The following is a 23,524-nucleotide window of genomic DNA, read 5'->3' as shown; positions in this document are numbered from 1 at the left end:
TGAACCTTAAGGACACAACGCTAAGGGAAATAAGGCAGTCACAAAAGGGCATTTGTATGTATCAGTCCACTTATGTAAGGTACCTACAGTAGTCAAAATAATAGAGACAGAAAGTAGTAGAATGGTGATTTCCAGGAGCTAGGACATGAAGGAACATAAGTTATTGTTTAATGGGTACAGTTTCAGTTTTGCAAGAAGAAAAAGAGTTCTGGAGATGATGGTAGTAAAGGTTGCACAGTATAAATATACTGCCTACTACTGAAATGTACCTTTGAAAATGGTTAAGATGATGTCAGGCGCGGAGGCTCACACCTGTAATCCAAGCACTTTGGAAGGTTGAGGCAGGCGGATCACGAGGTCAGGAGATCGAGATCATTCTGGCCAACATGGTGAAACCCCGTCTCTACTAAAAATACAAAAATTAGCTGGGCGTGGTGGTGGGCACCTGTAATCCCAGCCACTCGGGAGGCTGAGGCAGGAGAATGGCTTGAACCCGGGAGGCGGAGGTTGCAGTGTGCCAAGATAACGCCACTGCATTCCAGGCTGGTGACAGAGCAAGACTCTGTCTCAAAAAAAAAAGAGAGAGAAAGAAAGAAAATGGTTAAGACAGTAAATTTTATCTTATATGTATTTTACAATTTAAAAATTGGGGGAAAAAAAAACCTCAAGCTGGATTATAGACCTTGCTATGGTTTAGATATCTGTCCCCTCCAAACCTCATCTGAAATTTGATTTCCAATGTTGGATGTGGGGCCTAATGGCATTTGGGTCATGGAGGGTGGATCCCACATGAATAGATTCATGCCTTCTCTGGAGGTGGCTAGCAAGTGAGTTCTCACTCTATTAGTTCCAGCAAAAGCTGTCTGTTGCTCTCTCGCCATGTAAGCTCTGCACACACTGCTTTCTTTTGCCTTCAGCCATGAGTGGAAGCAGACTGAAGTCCTCACCAGATACAGATGCTCGATCTTCAACTTGCCAGCCAACAGAATTGAGTCAAATAAAACCATTTTTCTTTGTAAGTCACCCAGCGTGAAGTGTTCCTTATAGCAACACAAAATAAACTAAGATAGACCTTAATGCAAAACACATCTTTCTACAAAACTAAACAAACAAACAAAAAAAACTTGGTAGCAAAGGGAGATTTCTTGTAGAGGATACAAAAAGCACTAGTTGGCCAGGCATGGTGGTTCATGCCTATAATCCCAGTACTTTGGGAGGCCAACACAGGCCTCCCAGGCACCTGAGCCCAGGAGTTCAACATCAGCCTGGACAACAGAGTGAGACCCTGTATCAACAAGTTTCTGGGCGGGCGCAATAGCTCACACTTGTAATCTCAGCACTTTGGGAGGCCAAGGCAGGCACATCACTTGAGCCCAAGCATTCGAGACCAGCTTAGGCAGCATGGCGAAACCCCATCTCTACAAAAAATACAAAAAAAATCAGGCAGGTGTGATGGCGTGCGCCTGCAGTCACAGCTACTCGGGAGGCTGAGAGGTGGGAAGATCACCTGAGCCCAGGAGGTTGAGGATGCAGTGAACCATGATCACACTGCCACACTCCAGTCCAGCCTAGGCAACAGGGCGCAACCCTGGCTAAAAAAAAAAAAAGTTAAAGAAAAAAATTAGCAGAGCATGGTGGCACACACCTATAGTCCCAGCTACTTGGTAGGGAACTAAACTGGGAATCACTTAAACCACTGCATTCCAGTAAGGATGACAGAGTAAGACCCTGTCTGAAAAAGAAAAGTACTAGTTGTATTTCTAAAATAAGTTATAATACATAAAAATTTTAAAAAAGAGGTCGGCACGGTGGCTCAGCCCTGTAATCCCAGCATTTTGGGAGGCCAAGGCGGGTGGATCACCTGAGGTAAGGAGTTCAAGACCAGTCTGGCCAACATGGTGAAATCCTGTCTCTACCAAAAATACAAAATTAGCTGGGTATGGTGGCATATGCCTGTACTCCCAGCTACTTGGGAGGCTGAGGCAGGAGAATTGCTTGAACCCGGGAGGCGGAGGTTGTGGTGAGCCGAGATTATGCCATTGCACTCCAGCCTGGGCAACAAGAGTGAAACTCCATCTCAGAAAAAAAAATTTAAAAAAGAATCTTGGGGGAAAGTGACCACATACTGTACACCAAAAATTACCTGAAACAGGTCTCAAACAATTTAGAAGTTAATTTTGCCAAGATTAAGGACATGCCTGGAAGAACTAAACAGGGAATCCCAGAAACAGTCTAACCTTTTCTCCAAAGATGATGCTGAGGGTTTCAGTATTTAAAGGGAAAAAGTGGGCTACAGGTGAAAAGAGGAAAGGTATGGTAATCCACATGTTGCAAGAAAAAAAGGAGCAGCGCCGGGCACAGTGGCTCACCCCTATAATCCTAGCACTTTGGGAGGCTGAGGCGGGCAGATCATGAAGTAAAGAATTTGAGACCAGCCTGGCCAATATGGTGAAATCCCATCTCTACTAAAAATACAAAAATTAGTCGGGCATGGTGGCACACGCCAGAAGTCCCAGCTACTCAGGAGGCTGAGGCAGAAGAATCGCTTGAACCCAGGAGTCGGAAGTTGCAGTGAGCCGAGATCATGCCACTGTACTCCAGCCTGGGCGACAGAGAGAGACTCCATCTAGGAGAAGGGATGGCAGGGGAGGAGCAGGTAGGAGAACAGTCAACGATGTATTTGTCTCATGATCAGGAAATGGCACCTTACATAAGGTAAACATAGAGTAGCTACCTGTGGAAATATTTAACCTTTTATCTGTAGCTATCTACTTATAAACAAAAGGAACAGCAATTTCTTGCATGACACAGCTTTCAGCTTAATTATTTTTCCTTTGGCATAGTGAATTAGGGTCTTGAGTTTTTGGTTTCCTCTCACAATACTAATAGAGATATAAAAAAGAATTGTGAAAAGATTCACTAACAGATGATTTGAAGAAATCTGACACCAAAGAATGCAGCAGGGATAGAATATCCTGCAGGCAGGCTCTACTCAAAATACAAGAATGATAAACTCTCTTTTTACATAGCTAAAATTTTTTAAATCACAAGGATGAACATTAGACAGAAAGTTATCTGGAGAGTCAGATAACCAATTATAAGTACAGCTCAGAAAACCTAGCTTGGGCACAGTGGCTCACGCCCGTAATCCCAGTACTTTGGGAGGCTGAAGCGGGTGGATCACTTGAGCTCAGGAGTTCAAGACCAGCCTGGCCAACATGGTGATACCCATTTCTACTAAAAATACAAAAATTAGCCAGGTGTGGTGGCACATGCACGCCTGTAATCCCAGCTACTCAGGAGGGACGCAGGAGAATCTCTTGAACCTGGGAGGCAGAGGTTGCAGTAAGCCAAGATCGCACCACTGCACTCCAGCCTAGGTGACAGAGTGAGACTCTGTCTCAAAAAAAAAAAAAAGAAACAAACAAACAACAAAAAAAGGCACTCTGAGGAAACCAATAAATCATGGAGAGAAAAATTCAACAACAAAAACTCTACTATGCTCAAAACAGTTCATTATATAAAGGTAAAACCACCCTTTAAAAGAAATCTAGGCTGGGTATGGTGGCTCATGCCTGTAATTCTAGAACTCTGAAAGGCTGAGGCAGAAGGGCAGCTCTTGAGCCCAGGGTAGCTCCTGAGACTGCCCTGGGCAACACAGTGAGACCTTGTGTTTACTAAAATTAAAAAAGTAGCCTGGGCGTGGTGGCTCAAGCCTGTAATCCCAGCACTTTGGGAGGCCGGGGTGGGTGGATCACCTGAGGTTAGGAGTACAAGACCAGCCTGACCAATATGGTGAAACCCCAACACCACTAAAAATACGAAAAAAGGCTGGGCGTGGTGGTAGGCACCTGTAATCCCAGCTGCTTGGGAGGCTAAGTACAGGAGAATCACTTGAACCTGGGAGACAGAGGCTGCAGTGAGCCAAGATCGCGCCATTGCACTCCAGCCTGGGCAACAAGAGTGAAATTCCACCTCAAAAAAAAAAAAAAAAAAAAAAAAGGCGGGAGGCTGAGGCAGGAGAATGGCGTGAACCCGGGAGGCGGAGCTTGCAGTGAGCTGAGATCCCGCCACTGCACTCCAGCCTTGGGGACAGAGCGAGACCCCATCTCAAAAAAAAAAAAGAAAAGAAAAGAAAAGAAAAAGAAATTCAAATCACACATACAAAAAAAAAAAAACAAAACAAGGGATCTAGAATCAGAACAGCATCAAACCTTTTGAAAGAGACATGAAAGTTCAAAGACAAGAGAAACGTCTTCAAAATGTTAATATAGCCTGGTGCAATAGGGCAGGCCTGTAGTCCCAGCTACTCTGGAGGCAGAAGTGGAAAGACATGCTTGAACCTACGAAGTCAAGGCTGTAGTGGGCTGTAAATGCACTTCTGAAGAGCGACTGCACTCCAGGCTGGGCAACAGAGTGAGACCCTGACTCTAAAATAAATAAATAAATAAAGTTAAATAAAAGTGTATTTCCAAACTAGCAATCAAGTGTGAAAATAAAATACAGACATTTTTTAAAAGAGGTTAAGTCCTTAACATTTACCTCCAATCCAACTTTTCTCAAGAAACAATTAGATAACATTTCAGCAAAATGAAGGAGTAAGCCAAGAAAGGGTCCAATAAAAAGAGATTTCCGGAAGGACCGCAGCAGACATTAGTTTCAGAATAGTAACTCGATACCAAATCTTGAGAACAAGTCTACATTAGAGCAAGAGAATGGACAACTCTGGAAAGCAAGTCTTCTCCCGCTCCAAACATACACACAAAAGGCAGAACTGGTAGACAATGTGATGTGCTTGGGAGTCTTTAATTTAAAAACCCTAACAGTTGTAGAACCTTTTGGAAATACAGCAATACATACCTAGAAAACTAGGCAAATTAAAAAAGGAGGCAAATAACTCCAAATAAAACAAAATATACAGACAAGTAACCACAGTATACATCTTAAGAGTTACCTAGGGCTGGGCGCGGTGGCTCACGCCTGTAATCCCAGCACTTTGGGAGGCCGAGGCGGGCGGATCACGAGGTCAGGAGATCGAGACCATCCTGGCTAACACGGTGAAACCCCGTCTCTACTAAAAATGCAAAAAAATTAGCCGGGCGAGGCGGCGGGCGCCTGTAGTCCCAGCTACTCGGGAGGCTGAGGCAGGAGAATGGCGTGAACCCGGGAGGCGGAGCTTGCAGTGAGCCGAGATCGCGCCATAGCACTCCAGCCTGGGCGACTAAGCGAGACTCTGTCTCAAAAAAAAAAAAAAAAAAAAAAGAGTTACCTATACTGAAATATTATCTATATTGGAATATGATGAAAGGAGATATAAGAGGTGTAATAAATCCTACTAACATAGTAAGAAGCCAAAACGTAATACTCAATATTGTCAGATGGCCAGGTGCAGGGGTTCACATCCATAATTCCAGCAACTTAGGAGGCCAAGGCCAAGGCAGGAGAATTGCTTGAGGCCAGGAGTTCAAGACCATCCTGGGCAAATAACAAGACTACATCTCTACAAAAATAAAAAACAATAGCCAGATGTGATGTCATTCACCTGTAGTCTCAGCTATGAGGAGGATCGTTTGAGCGTAGGAGTTCAAAGTTACAGTGAGCTATGATCCCACCACAACACTCCAGCCTAGGCAGCACAGTGAGACCCTGTTTCTGAAGTAAATAAAAAATTGGGCCTGGCATGGTGGTTCACACCTGTAATTCAAGCACTTTGGGAGGCCGAGGTGGGAGGATCACCTGAGGTCAGAAGTTCAAGACCAGCCTGGGCAACGACATGGTGAAACCGAGTCTCTACAAAATAAAATTAGCTGGGCATGATGGTGGGTGCCTATAATCCCAGCTACTCAGGAGGCTGAGGCAGGAGAATCACTTGAACCCAGTAGGTGGGGGTTGCAGTGAGCCAAGATCACGCCAGCGCACTCCAGCCTGGGCGACAGAGCAAGACTCCGTCTCAAAAACAAAAACAAAAACAAAACAAAAAAAAAAACAAAACAGAAAAAATTGGCTGGGTGCAGTGGCTTATGCCTGTAATTCTAGCAATCTGGGAGGCGGAGGCAGGTAGATTGCTTGAGTCAGGAGTTCAAGACCAGCCTGTACGACACAGCAAAACCCAGTCTCTATAAAAATACAAAAACTAGCTGGGCGTGGGAGCACACGCCTATAGTCCCAGCTGCTTGGGAGGCTGAGGTGGGAGGATCATGTGAGCCCGGGAGATCGAGACTGCAGTGAGCCATGATCACACCACTGCACTCTAGACTGAATGACAGAGCAAGACCTTGTCTTAAAAAAAAATAAATTTAAAAATTATATATTGCTAGACAGGATATTTCGCAGCATCATTTTTTTTTAAATGCCAGAGACAAGAAATAGTGGTAAGTCTATTATTTAAATATAAGTAAATATCACAAGAGTTGAAAGTAGTTGCTTCTGGAAAGCTGGTCTAGAGAGGTGGACTCAGTAGGGAACAACTATTTTGGCTGTAAGTATTGTAGTATTTATGCACGTATTCTTTCAGTAAAATTTTAGAAATGGTTGGGTGCAGTGGCTTACACCTGTAATCCCAGCACTTTAGCAGGACAAGGCAAGTGGATCACTCAAGGTCAGGAATTTGAGACCAGCCTGGGCAACACAGTGAAACCTTGTCTCTACAAGAAAATACAAAAACTAGCTGGGCATGGTGGCACACACCTATAGTCTCAGCTACTCAGGAGGCTGAGGATGAAGAACACTTGAGCCCAGGAGGTTTAGGTGGCAGTGAGCCGTGATTGTGCCACTGCACTCCAGCCTGGGAGACAGAAAGAAATGATGTCTCAAAAAAAAAAAAAAAAGAAAAGAAAAAAAATTTAAGAAAAACAGTATTTTGTAAACACACAAAAAAAGTAGATCTATGTATGCCAAAATAAAACAATATTTAAAATAAATTAACTTAGTATGAGTTTCTTTTGTATCGATATATTCATCCCAACAATTATTTATTGCAACAATTATATGACTACCAGGCACTAGACATGAAAGGATATGAGATGACATATCTATACACACACACCAATACATACATATAGTTGTATATCAGGGTTTCCCAACCTCAGCAATTATTAACATTTTGGACTAATATTTTATTTGGGACATGGAGGGCTGTCCTGTGCATGTTTAGCAGCATCCCTGTCCACTCCCCACTAAATGCCAGGAGCGCCTGCCTCCAACTGTGATAACCAAAAATGTCTCCAGACCTTGCCAAATAAGTGTCCAATGGGAGCAAAACTACTCCCAGTTGAAAACCACTTTTGTATATGTACAGAAAAACCTCCGAAAAGACATGCACCCAAAAATATAGCAGTGGTTGTTCCTGGAAAATCAGGATTACAAAAAACCATTGCCTTTTTTTCCTTTTTTTTTTCCTACATTTCTATAACTTAATTTTCATATAAATGTATTACTTTAACTACAAATAAAAATATGAAAAACTAATATAAAAACAAATAGAAGTGGCTAAATATAAACACAAAAAATTTTAAATACATCATAAAATAAAATCTTAGTAAGTAACAAAACATATTTGACAGCTTCTAAATAATCAGTAAAAAAGAAGCTGGGTGCTGATATCATGCCTGTTATTTCAGCATTTTGGGAGGCTGGGGTAGTAGGATTGCTTGAGACCAGATATTCAAGACCAGCCTGGGCAACATACTGAGACACCATCTCTACGAAAAAAAGAATTTTAAGTAGCTGCGTATGATGGCATATGCCTGTAGTCCCAGCTTCTGAGGAGGCTGAGGCAGGAGGATTGCTTGAGCCCGGAAGGACAAAGCTACAGTGAGCCATGATCGATCGCATCACTGCACTCAAGCCTAGCCGACGGTATGAGACCCTGTCTCTAAAAAACGAAAGTAAAATAAAAAACAAAAGAAGAAATCGGTAAAAAAGGAAATAGGAAAAAGACAAACTAGTCTATAAATTCACTAAAACTAATACAATTGTTTTGTTTTATAACAAAGTATTTTTTCAACAATGACTATGTATTGGCATAAAGAATTCACTCCTGAAACTTACCAATTTTATTTTATTTTTTTATTTTTATTTTATTTTATTTTATTTATTCATTTTTTTTTTGAGATGGAGGCTCGCTCAGTCGCCCAGGCTGGAGTGCAGGAGTGCAGTGGCGCAATCTCGGCTCACTGCAAGCTCCGCCTCCCCCGGGTTCACGCCACTCTCCTGCCTCAGCCTCCTGAGTAGCTGGGACTACAGGCGCCCGACACCATGCCCGGCTAATTTTTTGTATTTTTAGTAGAGACGGGGTTTCACGGTGTTAGCCAGGATGGTCTCCAAGTGCTCGGATTACAGGCTTGAGCCACCGCGCCCGGCCAACTTATCAATTTTAAAAGAAAATAAACTATAATGTTTGGTGGGTCATTTTTTTTAAATAAGGAAAAGAGAAATGTTTCCAATAATCCCATCACCAAAAAAACCGCAAAGTATTTAAAAATATCTGAACTTTTTCAATGTACATATTTTTCATATAGCTGATTTATGGCACACAAAATTTATGTTTAGTTTACCGTAAGCATTGCACAGTCATTAAACATTCTTCATAAAAATTATTCATTTCAAAGGGATAAAGTACCCCCCCACAGTGCATTAATCTCAGGCAAAGATTCGTTTTAACTGAAGTACCAGGTGTGCTGGCTTATGCCTGTAATCCCAACACTTTGGAAGGCCAAGGCGGGTGGATCACCTGAGGTCAGGAGTTCGAGATCAGCCTAGCCAGCATGGCGAAACCTTGTCTTTCCTAAAAATACAAAAATTAGCCAGGCGTGGTGGCGTATGTCTGTAATCCTAGCTACTCAGGAGGCAGAGGTGGGAGAATCACTTGAAACCAGGCGGCAGAGGTTGCAGTGAGCCAAGATTGCACCACTGCACTCCAGCCTGGGCAACAGAGCAAGACTCCGTCTCAAAAAAACAAAACAAACATTTTAATTGAAGTGATTTCTCTGATACTCCCTTTCCCATGACGGGGAGGGGAGAAAAATCATAATATAATAAAACCCAGAAAGTTTGTTTTCATTCCAGTATCAAATGAGGGGTTGACAAAGAGTATTCTTTTACTCTATCCTGTGAACATTTTCTCCTAGTATATACACAACACAAAAATTGTAAGTCAAGCTCTCATCTCTAACAGTTTAATGAGACGTCTTCGGCAATTTCACTTATTTAGCAAATATTTGGCAGACATCTATCACGTGCCAGACCCTTTACTCTCACACTGGGTATACACACCTGTAATCCCAGCATTTGGGGAGGCCGAGGTGGGTGGATCACTTAAGGACAGGAGTTCAAGACCAGCTTAGCCAATATGGCGAAACCCTGTCTCAACTAAAAATACAAAAAATTAGCTGGGTGTGGTGGCGCACACCTGAAATTACAGCTACTCAGGAGGCTGAGGCACGAGACTTGCTTTAACCTGGGATGTGAAGGTTGCCATGAGCTGAGATCATGCCAATGCACTCCAGCCTGGGTGACAGAGCGAGACTGTGTCTCAAAAAAATAAAATAAAATTGCAAAATATGTTAAGTGCTAAGAAGGAAATGACCAGGGAGCAGTTACATATGTAAAATATAAAGATTCATCAAAACAGAGGCTAGAATCTCAATCCTCATCTTTTTATTTATTCTTATTTGTTTATTTTTTACTTTTTTGAGGCAGTGGCTAATGGATGTAATCCCAGCACTTTGGGAGGCCAAGGCGGGCGGACCACCTGAGGTCAGGAGTCGGAGACCAGCCTGCTCAACATGGTGAAACCCTGTCTCTACCAAAAATTTAAAAAAATTAGTCAGGCATGGTGGCAGGCGCCTGTAATTCCAGCTACTTGCGAGGCTGAAGCAGAAGAATTGCTTGAACCCGGGAGCCGGAGGTTGCAGTGAGCCGAGATTGCGCAACTGCACTTCAGCATGGGCGACGGAGCGAGACTCCGTCTCAAAAAAAAGAAAAAGAAAAAAGCAACACAACAAATACTAGTCCAGGCCACTGTGAAATATTTTTATTATCTAAGATGACTATCAGGGTCATATTGTTACCCTTATCCACTGTTACTCTCTCATATTATTTCTCTTTCTACCCACTTCATCCCGTTAATTATCTTTGTTTCCTCTTTCTCACTCTCTACTCTCCAGGATTTTGATGAAAGATAACTTAAATAAAATCAAGTCCCAGTTAACAGCTTTCAAAGCAAAAACATCCTAAGTTCAGATTTAAATGCAAGCCAGGAAATAAAGTATTACAAAAATTTTAAACTTTTCACAACTGCTAACAACTCTAACAACAGCAACAAAAAGGAAACACAATAGAGTTTGAGGCAACAAGACTGACTGCTCACACATTTAAGAAAGAACACAGCTACAAATGTTTTATGAAAATTTAACACAACTGTCCAGCAACAGTGGATTAGGTGGATCAACTACGGCCCATCTACACAGAATACTATGCAGTTGTTAAAAAGAAGAGAGGATGTAGGGCTGGGCATGGCGGCTCACGCCTGTAATCCCAGCACTTTGGGAGAGACCGAGGAGGGTGGATCACGAGGTCAGCAGTAAGTGACCAGCCTGACCAACATGGTGAAACCCCATCTCTACTAAAAACACAAAAAAATTAGATGGGCGTGGTGGCAGGTGCCTGTAATCCCAGTGACTTGAGAGGCTGAGGCAGGAGAATCGCTTGAAACCGGAAGGCAGAGGTTGCAGTGAGCTGAGATTGCGCCACTGCACTCTACCCTGGGCAATAAGAAAAAAAAAAAAAAAAGAAGTGAGGATGCTCTCTATTAGCAGGTTTGGAATGATCTCTCAACATGCTAAATGAAAAAGTAGGCAGTGGTTCACACCTATAATCCCAGCACTTTGAGAGGCCGAGGTGGGCAAAATGCTTGAGCCCAGAAGTTCAAGACCAGCATGGATAATATAGGGAAACTCCCATCTCTACAAAACAACAACAACAAAATAGTCAGGTGTGGAAGCACGTTCCTGTAGTCCCAAACTTGGAAGGCTGAAGTGGGAGGATCAATTGAGCCCAGGAGGTAGAGGTTGCAGTGAGCCAAGATCGCATCACTGCACTCTGGCCTGGACAAAAGAGCAAGATCCCCATCTCAAAAAAAAAAAAAAAAAAAATTATAGTGAAAAATAGGTTATACAGTTTGCCACATTGTACCAGAAAAGGACGAAAACATATTTGCTTTCATCTACCTACATAAAAAACACTACAGAGGGACACACACAGACTAAAAAAATAGTAGTCGATTACTAACTTGGCGATGGGGGTAGTAGACAGGATCATGGTGAGTATAAGATCTAATTTTGAACCACATATTACTTATTCAAAATATAATTTTTTTTAATAGGCAGTCTTTTACCAGGTTGAAGTACAGTGACTTGATGACAGCTCACTATAGCTTCAAACTCCTGAGCTCAAGCAATCCTCTCGCCTGAGCCTCCAAAGCTAGGACTACAGGTGCACATCACTATGTCCGGCTAATTTTTTTCTTTTCTGTAGAAAGTGGGGAATCTCACTATGTTGCCCAGGCTGGTCTCGAACTCCTGGCCTCAACCAATCCTCCTGCCTTGGTTTCTCAAAGCAATCATCATTACTATTATTACTATTTTTTTTTTTGAGACAGTCTCAGTCCGTTACCCAGACTAGAGTGCAGTGGTGCTATCATGGCTCACGGTAGCCTTGAACCCTTGGGCTCAAGTGATCCTCCCGCCCTGGCTTCCCGAGTAGCTGGGACTACAGGCACAACACCATTGTGTCCAGCTAATTTTTAAATTTTCTTGTAAAGACAGGGTATCACTTTGTTGCCCAGATTGGTCTTGAATTCCTGACTTCAAGTTATCCTCCTGCCTTGGTCTCCCAAAGTGCTGGGATTATAGGAAGGAGCTTGTAAGTGTCCTGAAAGCGCAGAAATTTTTGTTGTTGTTGTTGTTACTGAGATAGTCTTGCTCTGTTGCCCAAGCTGGGTGCAGTGATGTGATCTCGGCCCACTGCAACCTCCGCCTCCCGGGTTCAACTGATTCTCCTTAGTAGCTGGAATTACAGGTATGTGACACCACACCCTGCTAATTTTTGTATTTTCAGTAGAGACGGTGTTTCACCATGTTGGTCAGGCTGTTCTCAAACTCCTAACCTCGTGATCCACCTGCCTCGGCCTCCAAAAGTGCTGGGATTACAGGTATGAGCCACCACACCCGGCCAAAGTGCAAAATTTTTAATAGGAATTTTTAAGTCTTTTTATAAAGTCTATCTAAAAGTAGTCCAAAATTTTACTGCACATTTATAATTGCTTTAATTCTAGTCTTTTAAATCTTGTTCACTGAAACCACTTAGGTGTTAATGCTATCTCAAGGTAATACCAGTACCTTGTGTTTACCTTGGTTCCACTGAACACAAGATACTGGTACTACCTTGAAACAGCATTACATATTGGTCAAAAGCGCACCCTTTTTAAACCTTTTTTCTTTTTCATTACAAGAGCACAAACCCACTTTAAAAAAAAAAAAAAAAAAAAAAGCAGGGTCTCACTCTGTTGCCCAGGCTGGAGTCTGTCGCCCAGGCTAGAGTACAGTGGCGCAATCTTGGCTCACTACAACCTCCACCTCCCAGGTTCAAGTGATTCTCCTGCCTCAGCCTCCCAAGTAGGTGGGATTACAGGCATGCGCCACAATACCTGGCTAATTTTTGTATTTTTCTATAGAGACAGGATTTCACCACGTTGGTCAGGCTGGTCTCAAACTCCTGACCTCAAGTGACTCGCCCGCCTTGGCCTCCCAAAGTGCTGGGACTACAGGCGTAAGCGCCACCACGTCCAGCCTCACACCCACTTTTATTTATTTACTTTTCATTACTTTCCTTCAAGGGTATTCTGTGTCCAGTAGCCTTACCAGGAAGGCTGCTTCAGAATTTGACACAAATCACGCCACTGTTTCCACAGGTATGAGTTGCGTTTCCCTAATTACTCTAGTTTTGTTCCATTTGACTATGTTATTCTTTGCTTTATACACATAAACATATCTCTTAAATAGAATCCAGTTTCATCTTGGGCTTAAACACTTTCATTTTTTTTTCTTTTTTTTGAGACGGAGCTTCATTCATCGCCCAGGCTGGTGTACAATGGCACGATCTCGGCTCACTGCAACCTCTGCCTCCCGGGTACAAGCAATTCTCCTGTCTTAGCCTCCCGAGTAGCTGGAACTACAGACATGCGCCATCACACCCAGCTAATTTTTTGTACTTTTAGTAGAGACAGGGTTTCACCATGTTGGCCAGGCTGGTCTCGAACTCCTGACCTCAGGTGATCCACCTGCCTTGGCCTCCCAAAGTGCTGGGATTATAGGCATGAGCCACTGTGCCCAGCCAACACCCTCAATTTTAAGAAGAGGTATATGTTCCTTTTGGCTCTACAGACCTTACTTATAGCCAGGCCTTGGAAAGCAGCTGTCAAGACATTTACTTTTAGAAGTTCAGTTCTGTTCCCAGCAGTCCTCTACAGAACTTTGTGAGACAGGGGCTCACTCTGTCACCCAGGCTGGAGTGCAGTGGGGAGATCATGGATCATGGTAGCCACAACCTCTGGGGCTCAAGCAATCCTCCATCTCACCCCTCCACCAGGTAGCTGGGACTTCAGGCACATGCTACCATGCCTAGCTTCAATACTGTTTTTCATTAGGGGAATGTAAATTAAAAACAGTGAGATACCACTACGTAACTACCAAAACGGTTAAAATCCAAAACACTACAACTCCAAAAGCTGAAAGTGGAGCAATAATAATTCTCACTCATTACTGGTGGGAATGCAAAATGGTACAGCCATTTTGGAAGACCATTTGGCAGTTTCTTAATATAATCTTACCATATGATCCAACAATCACACTCCCTGGTATTTACTCAAATTACATGAAAACTCATACGTCCACACAAAACCTGCACATGGATGTTTATAGCCTTTACTCATAACTGACAAAACTTGAAAGTAACCAAGATACCCTCCAAAAGGTGAATAGACAAACTGTGGTACATCCATAAATGGAATATTGTTCAGCACTAAAAAGAAATAATCAACCCATAGAAAAGACAAGAAGAAGCCTTAAATGCACTGCTACTAAGTGAAAAGGCTACATATTTTATGATTCAAACTAAGGCCACCCTCTGTATCCAAGGGTTCCCCATTCACAGATTCAAACAATGGCAAGGCAAAAACATTCTGGAAAAATAATAAAAAAATATATATATATATTTTGAGACAGAGTCTCGCTCTGTCACCCAGGCTGAAGTGCAGTGGCGTGATCTCGACTCACTACAACCTTCGACTCTGGGTTAAAGTGATTTTCCTGCCCTCAGCTTCCTGAGTAGCTGGGATTACAGGCGCATGCCACCACACCTGGCTAATTTTTGTATTTTTAGTAGAAACACGGTTTCACCATATTGGCCAGGCTGGTCTCAAACTCCTGACCTTGTGATCCACCCGCCTTGGCCTCCTAAAGTGCTGGGATTACAGGCATAAGCCACGGTGCCCAGGCAAAAAACAGTTTTTAAAAATTATAGCAACTAGCCAGGTGCAATAGCTGACACCTGTAATCCTAGCACTTTGGGAGGCCGAGGAGGGCAGATCGTTTGAGTCCAGGAGCTTGAAACCAGCCTCAGCAACTTAGCAAAACTCTGTCTCTAGAAAAAATACAAAAATTAGTCAGGTGTGGTGGCGGGTGCCTGTAGTCCTAGTTATTCAGGAGGCTAAGATGGGAGGATCACCTGAACCCGGAAGTCGAGGCTGCAATGAGCAGTGACTGTTTCACTGCCCTCCAGCCTGGGTGACAGACTGAGACCCTGTCTCAAATAAAAATTTTAAAAAAGTATAACAACTATTTACATAGCATTTAGATTACATAATTATAAGCAATCTAGAGATTTAAAATATACAGGAAGATGTGCATAAGTTACGAAGTCATTGTATTGAGGGACTTGAGCATCTAACAATTTTGTATCCTGGAGGAGAACTCTTAGAACAAATTTCCCCCAAGAGTACCATGGGAAGGTATATGAATGTATTCTGGAAAAGGCAAAACGTTGGGGTAGGGGACTGCTTGTGCTTTCTGCTAAATTTTGCTGTGAACCTAAAACTGCAATGGTCTTATGAGGGGTAGTGAGTGTGTACACACAGAAGCGAGCATACACAGTTATTTAGGCTGGGCACGGTGGCTTACACCTGTAATCCCAGCACTTTGGGAGACCAAGGTGGGTGATCACTTGAGGTCAGGAGTTTAAGACCAGCCCGGCCAACACGGTGAAACCCCGTGTCTACTAAAAATACAAAATAATTAGCTGGGCATGGTGGTGCATGCCTGTAACCCCAGCTACTCAAGAGGCTGAGGCAGGAGAATTGCTTGAACCTGGGAGGCAGAGGTTGCAGTGAGCCAGGATCGCATCCACTGCACCCCAGCCTGGGCAACAAAACGAAACTCTGCCTCAATTTTTAAAAAAAGGAAATTAATTTAAATAAATTTAAAAGCATTTTGCAAAAAAAAAAAAAAACCTTAATAAAAATATATTTCAGGTCATGGGTAAAGAGTCTCTGTAGTCATGGCAACAGCCGAGGCAGGCTGCCTGCATAACAGCTGCCAGGGACAGGGAGAAGCTGCCAGTCTACATCAGCCTGGGTCATAGTAAGCTGCCGCCACAGGGCTAGCAGGGTGGGCACCATGTTGCATTCATCTTTGTACCCCCAGCATCCAGCAGTGTTGGCATGTAGTGGGCACTCCAAGAAATGTGTGTTGAATGAACAATACCTGTGCAAGCGAACTTTATTCTTTCTCGACCCTTGTTCCTATGACACACTTCCTCCTGCCACTGTCACTCCTTCAGAGCAGAGCTTCTCTAGGGAAGCTGGATGGGAAACACCTATGGTAAAAGACGTCCTGGGTGAAGAGGGACTGCACTTTGATGAGCTGAACAAGCTGTGGGTGTTGGACTCAGAGATTACCCAGTAGACCATAAAGTTCAAGAAAGAGTGCAAGAACTTTGTGGACAAAATTGGCCAGTTTCAAAAAATAATTGGTAGTTTAATTGAGCTTGATGATCAGCTTGCAAAAGAAGCAGAAAATGAGAAGATGAAAGCCATCAGTGCCCGGAACTTGCTCAAATCAATAGCAGAGAGCTCAACAACTTCAGAACTCAGTAACTTCAAGCACTTATAGAAGAAAAGAAAATTTAGGCCGGGCATGGTGGCTCATACCTGTAATCCCAGCATTTCGGGAGGCCAAGGTGGGCAGATCACCTGAGGTCAGGAGTTCAAGACCAGCCTGGCCAACATGGTGAAAGCCCATCCCTACGAAAAATTCAAAAAATTAGCCAGGCATGATGACACACCTGTAATCCCAACTACTCTGGAGGCTGAGGCATAAGAATCATTTGAAACGGGGGTGCGTGGGGGGAACGGAGCCTGCAGTGAGCTGAGATCGCACCACTGCACTCCAGCCTGGGTGACACAGCAAGACTCTGCCTCAAAAAAATAATAATAAAAATTAAAAAAAAAACAATGCCAGGCATAGTGGCTCATGCTTTTAATCCCAACACTCTTGAGACGCCAAGGTAGGAGGATTGCTTGAGGCCGTAATCTCAAGACCAGCCTAGACAACACAGAAAGATCCCGTCCCTACTAAAAACAAAATTAGCCAAGCGTGGTGGCACTTAGACTATAGTCTAAGCTATTTGGGAGGCTGAGGTGGGAGGACCATTTGAACCCAGGAGTTTTGAGGCTGCAGTGAGCTACGATTGCACCACTGCACTCCAGCCTGGGCAACATAGTGAGACCCTGTCTCTTAAAAATAAAATAATAGAAAATAATAATAATTTGGAATGGACAATGACTGGATAGAAGTACAGGTAAAACAAGACTGATCATGAGTTGTTACTGTTTAAGATGAGTGACAGGTTTGTGGGAGGTCACAATACTATATTATTTTCATACATGTTTGAAACTTTTCATAAAAAAAGGAAAGGAGGATCATACATAATACAATCATATTTATGATATAAAGGATAAACTGTTAAGAGGTGCAATGGATGAAACAAACCTGTAAGGAGATTATCTCAAAGAATTCCGGCAGGAGTACTACTCTGAACTAAGGCAATGTTAGTACAGAAACAAAAAGCACAGATTAAATCAGTTACTTCCTTAGGTCAGCAGTCAGGCTTCATGGGCATTCTAAGTAAAATTTTCTTACCCTTTTTGGAAAAAAACTATAAGAGGCTCCATAGGTTTCGTAATATATGCAAAGGGGACTACACAATCCCCCAAAAAATCAAGAATCAGTGAATTAGAATATATTTTAGGATACTGATGTTATCTATATTACTTAGCCTTTTTGAATCATTATAGTCCAGTTCACACATTTTTTTTTTTAGAGACAGGGTCTCACTGTTGCCCAGGTTGGACTCCAGCTCCTGGGCTCAAGTGATCCTCCCACTTCAACCTCCCAAAGTGCTGGGATTACAAGCATGAGACACCACACCTGGCCAGTTCACACAGTTTAAATGAAGCTCTTTCCTACTTTAGAACTTCTGCTAAATGCTGTAGCTTCCAACTGGAATGCTCTTTGTACAATTAGGTATTCCTGATACTTCAGATCTAAAAGTATACATTTAGGAACTTTATGAGAATTAAATGTATTGAAGAACCTAAAATAATGTCAGGCATATAGAAAGTGTTCAATAGGTCAGGCACAGTGGCTCACACCTGTAATCCCAGCACTTTGGGAGGCCGAGGTGGGCAGATCACTCGAGGTCAGGAATTTAAGACCAGCCTGGCCAACATGGTGAAACTCCGTCTCTACTAAAAATACAAAAATCAGCCGGGCGTGTTGGTGGGTGCTTGTAATTCCAGCTACTCAGAAGACTGAGGCATGAGAATCACCTGAACCCAGGAGGTAAAGGTTGCAGTGAGCTGAAATGGCACCACTGCACTCCAGCCTGAGTGACAGAGCAAAAACTCTGTCTCTAAAAAAAAAAAAGTACTCAATAAATATTAGGTATTATCTGAAACTCCATTACATATACAGGTTTCCTATCACCATTTATCTCTCAGCATTCTGTTAATTTGTTGTTTGTAACATTTTATTGGCCGGGCATGGTGGCTCATACCTGTAATCCCAACACTTTGGACTTTGGGAGGATGAAGCGGGAGAATCATTTGAGCCCAGGAGTTCGAAACCAGCCTGGGCAACAAACTGTGAACCCATCTGAACTAAAAATAAAAATAGCTTGGTGTGACAGCACATGTCTGTAGTCCTACCTACTCAGGAGGCTGCGGCAGGAGGATCACTTGATCTCAGGAGGCTGAGGCTACAGTGAGCCATGTTGGCACCACTGCACTCCAGCCTGGGCAACGGAGCAGGACCCTCTCTTGAAAAAAAAAAAAGAATTATTTCTAGAGTATAAGCTCCCTGAGGACAAAGTATTTGTCTCATACATCATTATACACCCAGGATCTAGCATAAAATTGCACTCAAATACCACCAAATAATCATGCTGGAATCAATAAAACTCACAGGCCAAACATACACAGGGGGAAGGTTCAATGACCTCTATAGTACTAGGGATGGGGAGGATAGTGGTTTTTTTTTTTTTTTTTTTTTTTTTGAGACGGAGTCTTGCTCTGTCACCCAGGCTGGAGTGCAGTGGCGGGATCTCAGTTCACTGCAAGCTCCGCCTCCCGGGTTCACGCCATTCTCCTGCCTCAGCCTCCCAAGTAGCTGGGACTACAGGCGCCTGCCACCTCGCCCGGCTAGTGTTTTGTATTTTTTTTTTTTTAGTAGAGACGGGGTTTCACCAGGTTAGCCAGGATGGTCTCGATCTCCTGACCTTGTGATCCGCCCATCTCGGCCTCCCAAAGTGCTGGGATTACAGGCTTGAGCCACCGCGCCCGGCCGATAGTGTTAACTTTAATGCGGCAAGGAATAAAGAATGAACAAGTGTGTTTTGTCAAGGGGAAGAGGCAGGCACTTGAGATTAACTGAATGGATGCATTGAATTGGAGGAAGAAAAACTAAACAGGAAATTAGATATACAAGGGACATCTGGATGCCAAAAATCTAGTAGTGGTTAAGAACATGGCCTTGTGCCGGGCGCGGTGGCTCAAGCCTGTAATCCCAGCACTTTGGGAGGCCGAGACGGGTGGATCACGAGGTCAGGAGATCGAGACCATCCTGGCTAACACGGTGAAACCCTGTCTCTACTAAAAAATACAAAAAACTAGCCGGGCGAGGTGGCGGGCGCCTGTAGTCCCAGCTACTCGGGAGGCTGAGGCAGGAGAATGGCGTGAACCCGGGAGGCGGAGCTTGCAGTGAGCTGAGATCCGGCCACTGCACTCCAGCCTGGGTGACAGAGCCAGACTCCGTCTCAAAAAAAAAAAAAAAAAAAAAAAAGAACATGGCCTCTACAGGCAGTCTAAGTTTAAATCCCAGTTCTACTGCCTCCTAGTTGCATAGATTACTTAACCTCTGGACCTCAATATGGCAGTGTCAGAAAAAAGAAAAAAAAAAAAGACGCCAATTATACCTGTATCAACCTCGCTGAGTTGTTTTGAGAATTAAATGAATACTGAACGAATTAAATGAATACTGAAATACTGGGGCACAGGAATAACACTTAGGAAAGAGTAAATAAATGTTAGGTATTATTAAGATGGTACATGGTAGCCAAAAATCTGATTCTGAATATACAGTGAAAACATAAAACAGAACCAGAACCCCACGTAACAACAACTGGGAACAAAAGAAAGAAAACATATGAAGAAAAGTGATAAGTGGATGACAGGAAAAACAGAGTGGAAGCAAAAGAAAAGAATTTTGAAGAACTTGTTAACAGCAGAGTGTTGGTTAGGTACATATGGTCTATAAGGCCACAGGATTTGGCAATTTGAAGGTCAATCATGAACAGAAAACATAGTGTTATACAAAGTGTTTAGAAGGGAGTGAGGGGAGAGTAGTGCGAAAAGGCAGACTATAGAGTGGGGTTAATGGGTAGTGGAGGAGCATACAGAGAATTCTAGATCAGTGGTCCCTAAACTTCATTTCAAGGACTTCAAAAAGAAACAGGGAATCTGACACAAGGTAGTGGACTCCCTTAATACCATCAATAAATTTTTTTTAACTCTATTATCACCATCATCTGAAAAAGGAAACGCCTAACAGTAAAAATGTATGAAGGGAAAAAATCCCAGAATAAAGGCAACACCTTTATGAAAAATCACTGTCAGTCGGGCGCGGTGGCTCAAGCCTGTAATCCCAGCACTTTGGGAGGCCAAAGTGGGCAGACCACGATGTCAGAAGATCGAGACCATCCTGGCTAACACGGTGAAACCCCGTCTCTACTAATATAAAAAAGTCAGCCAGGCGTGGTGGCAGGCACCTGTAGTCCCAGTTACTTGGGAGGCTGAGGCAGCAGAATGGCATGAACTCGGAGGCGGAGCTTGCTGTGAGCTGAGATGGTGCCACTGCACCCCAGCCCAGGCAACAGTCGAGCCAGACTCCGTCTCAAAAAAAAAAGAACAAAAACTCTTTGACTACATTTTCTTGTATTAGGTATGCCATATTTCTACACTTGGCAAACAAGCATTTTGTATATACCCAAAATCCACTTACTATATATAAACTACAAAGAAAAATATAAGGACACATTAGCAATATATATAAACTATGCCTTGCAGCAGCATCATGGGGGCTCAATAAAACTTCATTGAAATGTACTCAAGTGGTGTGGGCCACACAAAACTAGACGAAGAATTACACGTCAGATTCCACTCTATAAAAAAGTGCTAAGACAGTATAACATAATGGTTACAAGAGTGGTGATATGACCAGAGGCTTTGGAATCAGACAGACCTGGGTTTGAATCTCAGCTGCAATACTTTATGGCTAGGTGACCCTGGCAAAATTATTTAACCTACCTAAATTTGTCTCCTCACCTGTAAAATAGGAATACCTACCTCAGAAGGTTATAGTGCTGATTAACTGGCAGTTTCTAACTTTTACAAGTCGTAACATGATAGATGTTGCTGCTTAAAGATCCTTAAGTTAGTAGGAGATATTTTGCTTAGACTTAACTTGATTTCTTCATTTCTAAGGGGGGAATCTCCTGAATTTTCTATTTTCAGGATTTTCAAAAGCTGGTCTAGAATAGTGATTTGCAAATCCTAGTGTCTTTTCCATGACAAGATTTAATGAATCTACTATGAAATTACAAAAAAGAAAAGTGTAGTGCAGTGATTTTTCTCTGTAACAGGCACTACTGTGAAGAAAGAATCACTTGTAGAACTTTAAAAAATACGTAGGCCTCTTATTCTCTGGAGATCTGGACTGATCTAGGGCTTGAAGTGGACTGTCTGTGGAATTTTGGTAATTCATGTTATATAAAAGTTAAGAAACAACTGTCCTACGATCTTACTAACAATGCTTTACCTGAGTTCAAGGTAAGGAAGAATCAGAGACAGAAGAGCTTTAAGACATGATCCTTTGGTTTCGTTCCAAGTTTCTAAGACCTTTACTATAAATTCTTTTTACGGAGAACAGAATCATACTGCAAAGTTCCTTTTAATATCTCTCCCAAAGCCAGGGAAAATAATATTCCCCATTAAAATTTTACATCAATATGGGGTATTCCTTAAGCTCATGTTCTCTATTGAAACTATTCCATAATTAACACTTTAAAAATATGTGTAGATGGAATCGCACCGGAGACTGCACATAATAATATGTAAGTTGTCTTAATTCTAGATTGTCTTTCTTAAAAATAAGTTTAGGTTTACAGTAAAAATCCACTGATGCTTCACTACATCCTCCCACAAATATGTATTCAACACATACATTTTAAAATATGCATCTCACAAGCAATCTCAGTAGACTGAAGGCACCTAAGGCAAATTCAATATTCCTGATAGAAACTAGAAACCTTATTAACTAAGTTAACCCAATAAAACATTTTAAATATATAACACAAAAAAAACAAAGCCATCATGAACATTTTACTCCAAAAGAATCAGTACGAAATAAGTCTAGAAACAGTGTAGGACTTCTTCAAAACAAGGAAACAAACAAAAACGTAGGATGGCTAATAACAGAACTACTGTACCAATAGATCTGAAAGCAAGCAAGCAAGCAAAAAGAATCTTCCTTAAAATACTTTGCTGCTGCCGTTAAGGAGAGGAGACCAAGAAGGGAAAGCAAATGCTAGAGCAGGCAATAAAGGCTTCTTTAATATATAGTATAGGTTTTACTAATTTGCGCACAAGATATCTTTCTTCTCAGCTGCTCACATTAGTGAAGTTTATGGGTGAAAAATGCAATTGTTAACTTAAAGAGTGTTAAAATCAAAACTTGCATACAATAGTACAAAGGTCAAAGAAACCATAGCAGGGACTGGTGAAGTATTACTTAGCCTAGGCCTTAATGCACTTGTCAATCCAAATTTTAAAAACAAATGCCTAACTTTACTCACACAGAAAATTAAGTTTACAGTATGTAGTAGAAAGCTGTATATCAACAGAATTCTATAAATTTTAAGTATTTTAAAAGCAAGACTGTACACAACTTAAAAGAAACCAGTTTTGACTTCAGCTTTTTTAAAGTTATGTAATTTTAAAGCCCAATATTATATCAAAACACAATTGTAAAGCTATGACTAACAAGTATTACAATTTTTTAAGACTTCATACAGTGTCAAAATACCCAAGTATTTTTTACTTTTGAAAAGTTTAACTTCACCCACTTTGTGCAGTCATATAAAAGTTTACTAGTTCAGAACCAAACTAAAGAGGACACCCTTTGTTTGAGGACGCCCTTTCTAGTTAATCCAATCCTCCTCCTTTCAGCACTACATTTGCCTAACTATTCACCATAGGCATATGACATATATGACAGCAAATACTGCTTACCTCCTAAATATACAACAGTCTGAAGAACAGGTGCCATACTATTTAGACGCATGCTTTTTGCTTCTAAGCCTAAATTTGCCCTGGAAAGGTACTTAAAAATAAACACAAATACCTAAGAAAGTTAAATAATCCTTTCAAAAAGATGCAGCAATTTTGAGAACCAGGACATGAGCTGTTAACTACCAACAGCTTCCAAATGTGTAGCCTATCAAAGGTTCACATCATGAGGATCGAGTCAAGCTCAACTATGAAGGGTCCTGAGAACATCTCACTTCTCTTCTCCTGCACAAGTAACATGATATAACTACATTTCAGTTCAAGCGAATATTAAATCTCTTCAGTCGTTTCATAAGTACAGCATCGATCGTCTGGTTGGGTTTTTTTATGGATAAAGAGATGACGAAAGGAGATCTAGTGAAGAGTACTGTGAAAAGAAAAATTCAGTGCTGAAAGCGTTGATGAGTCACTAAGTAAGGAATAACTACAGAGAATCCAAGTGACTAAGGCAGCATCTCAGGTAAGAAAGTACGTAAAAAGTTGACGATGGGAAATAAAACTTCACAG

General features: G+C 42.1%; 1 protein-coding gene and 1 pseudogene across 5 annotated transcripts in view; one reads left to right on the top strand and one right to left on the bottom strand.

Annotated features, from left to right (window-relative positions):
* The window catches only part of STRN3 (striatin 3), a 139,310-nt gene that overhangs the window by 114,602 nt on the left and 1,184 nt on the right, over positions 1 to 23,524 (bottom strand). The window lies entirely within an intron of this gene.
* Positions 15,933 to 16,243, top strand: LOC108586629 (annotated as a pseudogene).

Source organism: Papio anubis, chromosome 7 (assembly GCF_008728515.1).
Source record: "Papio anubis isolate 15944 chromosome 7, Panubis1.0, whole genome shotgun sequence".
NCBI classification, from domain to species: domain Eukaryota; kingdom Metazoa; phylum Chordata; class Mammalia; order Primates; family Cercopithecidae; genus Papio; species Papio anubis.
Note: the sequence above shows the minus strand (reverse complement) of the source record. Positions and strands in the feature narration are given on the sequence as shown.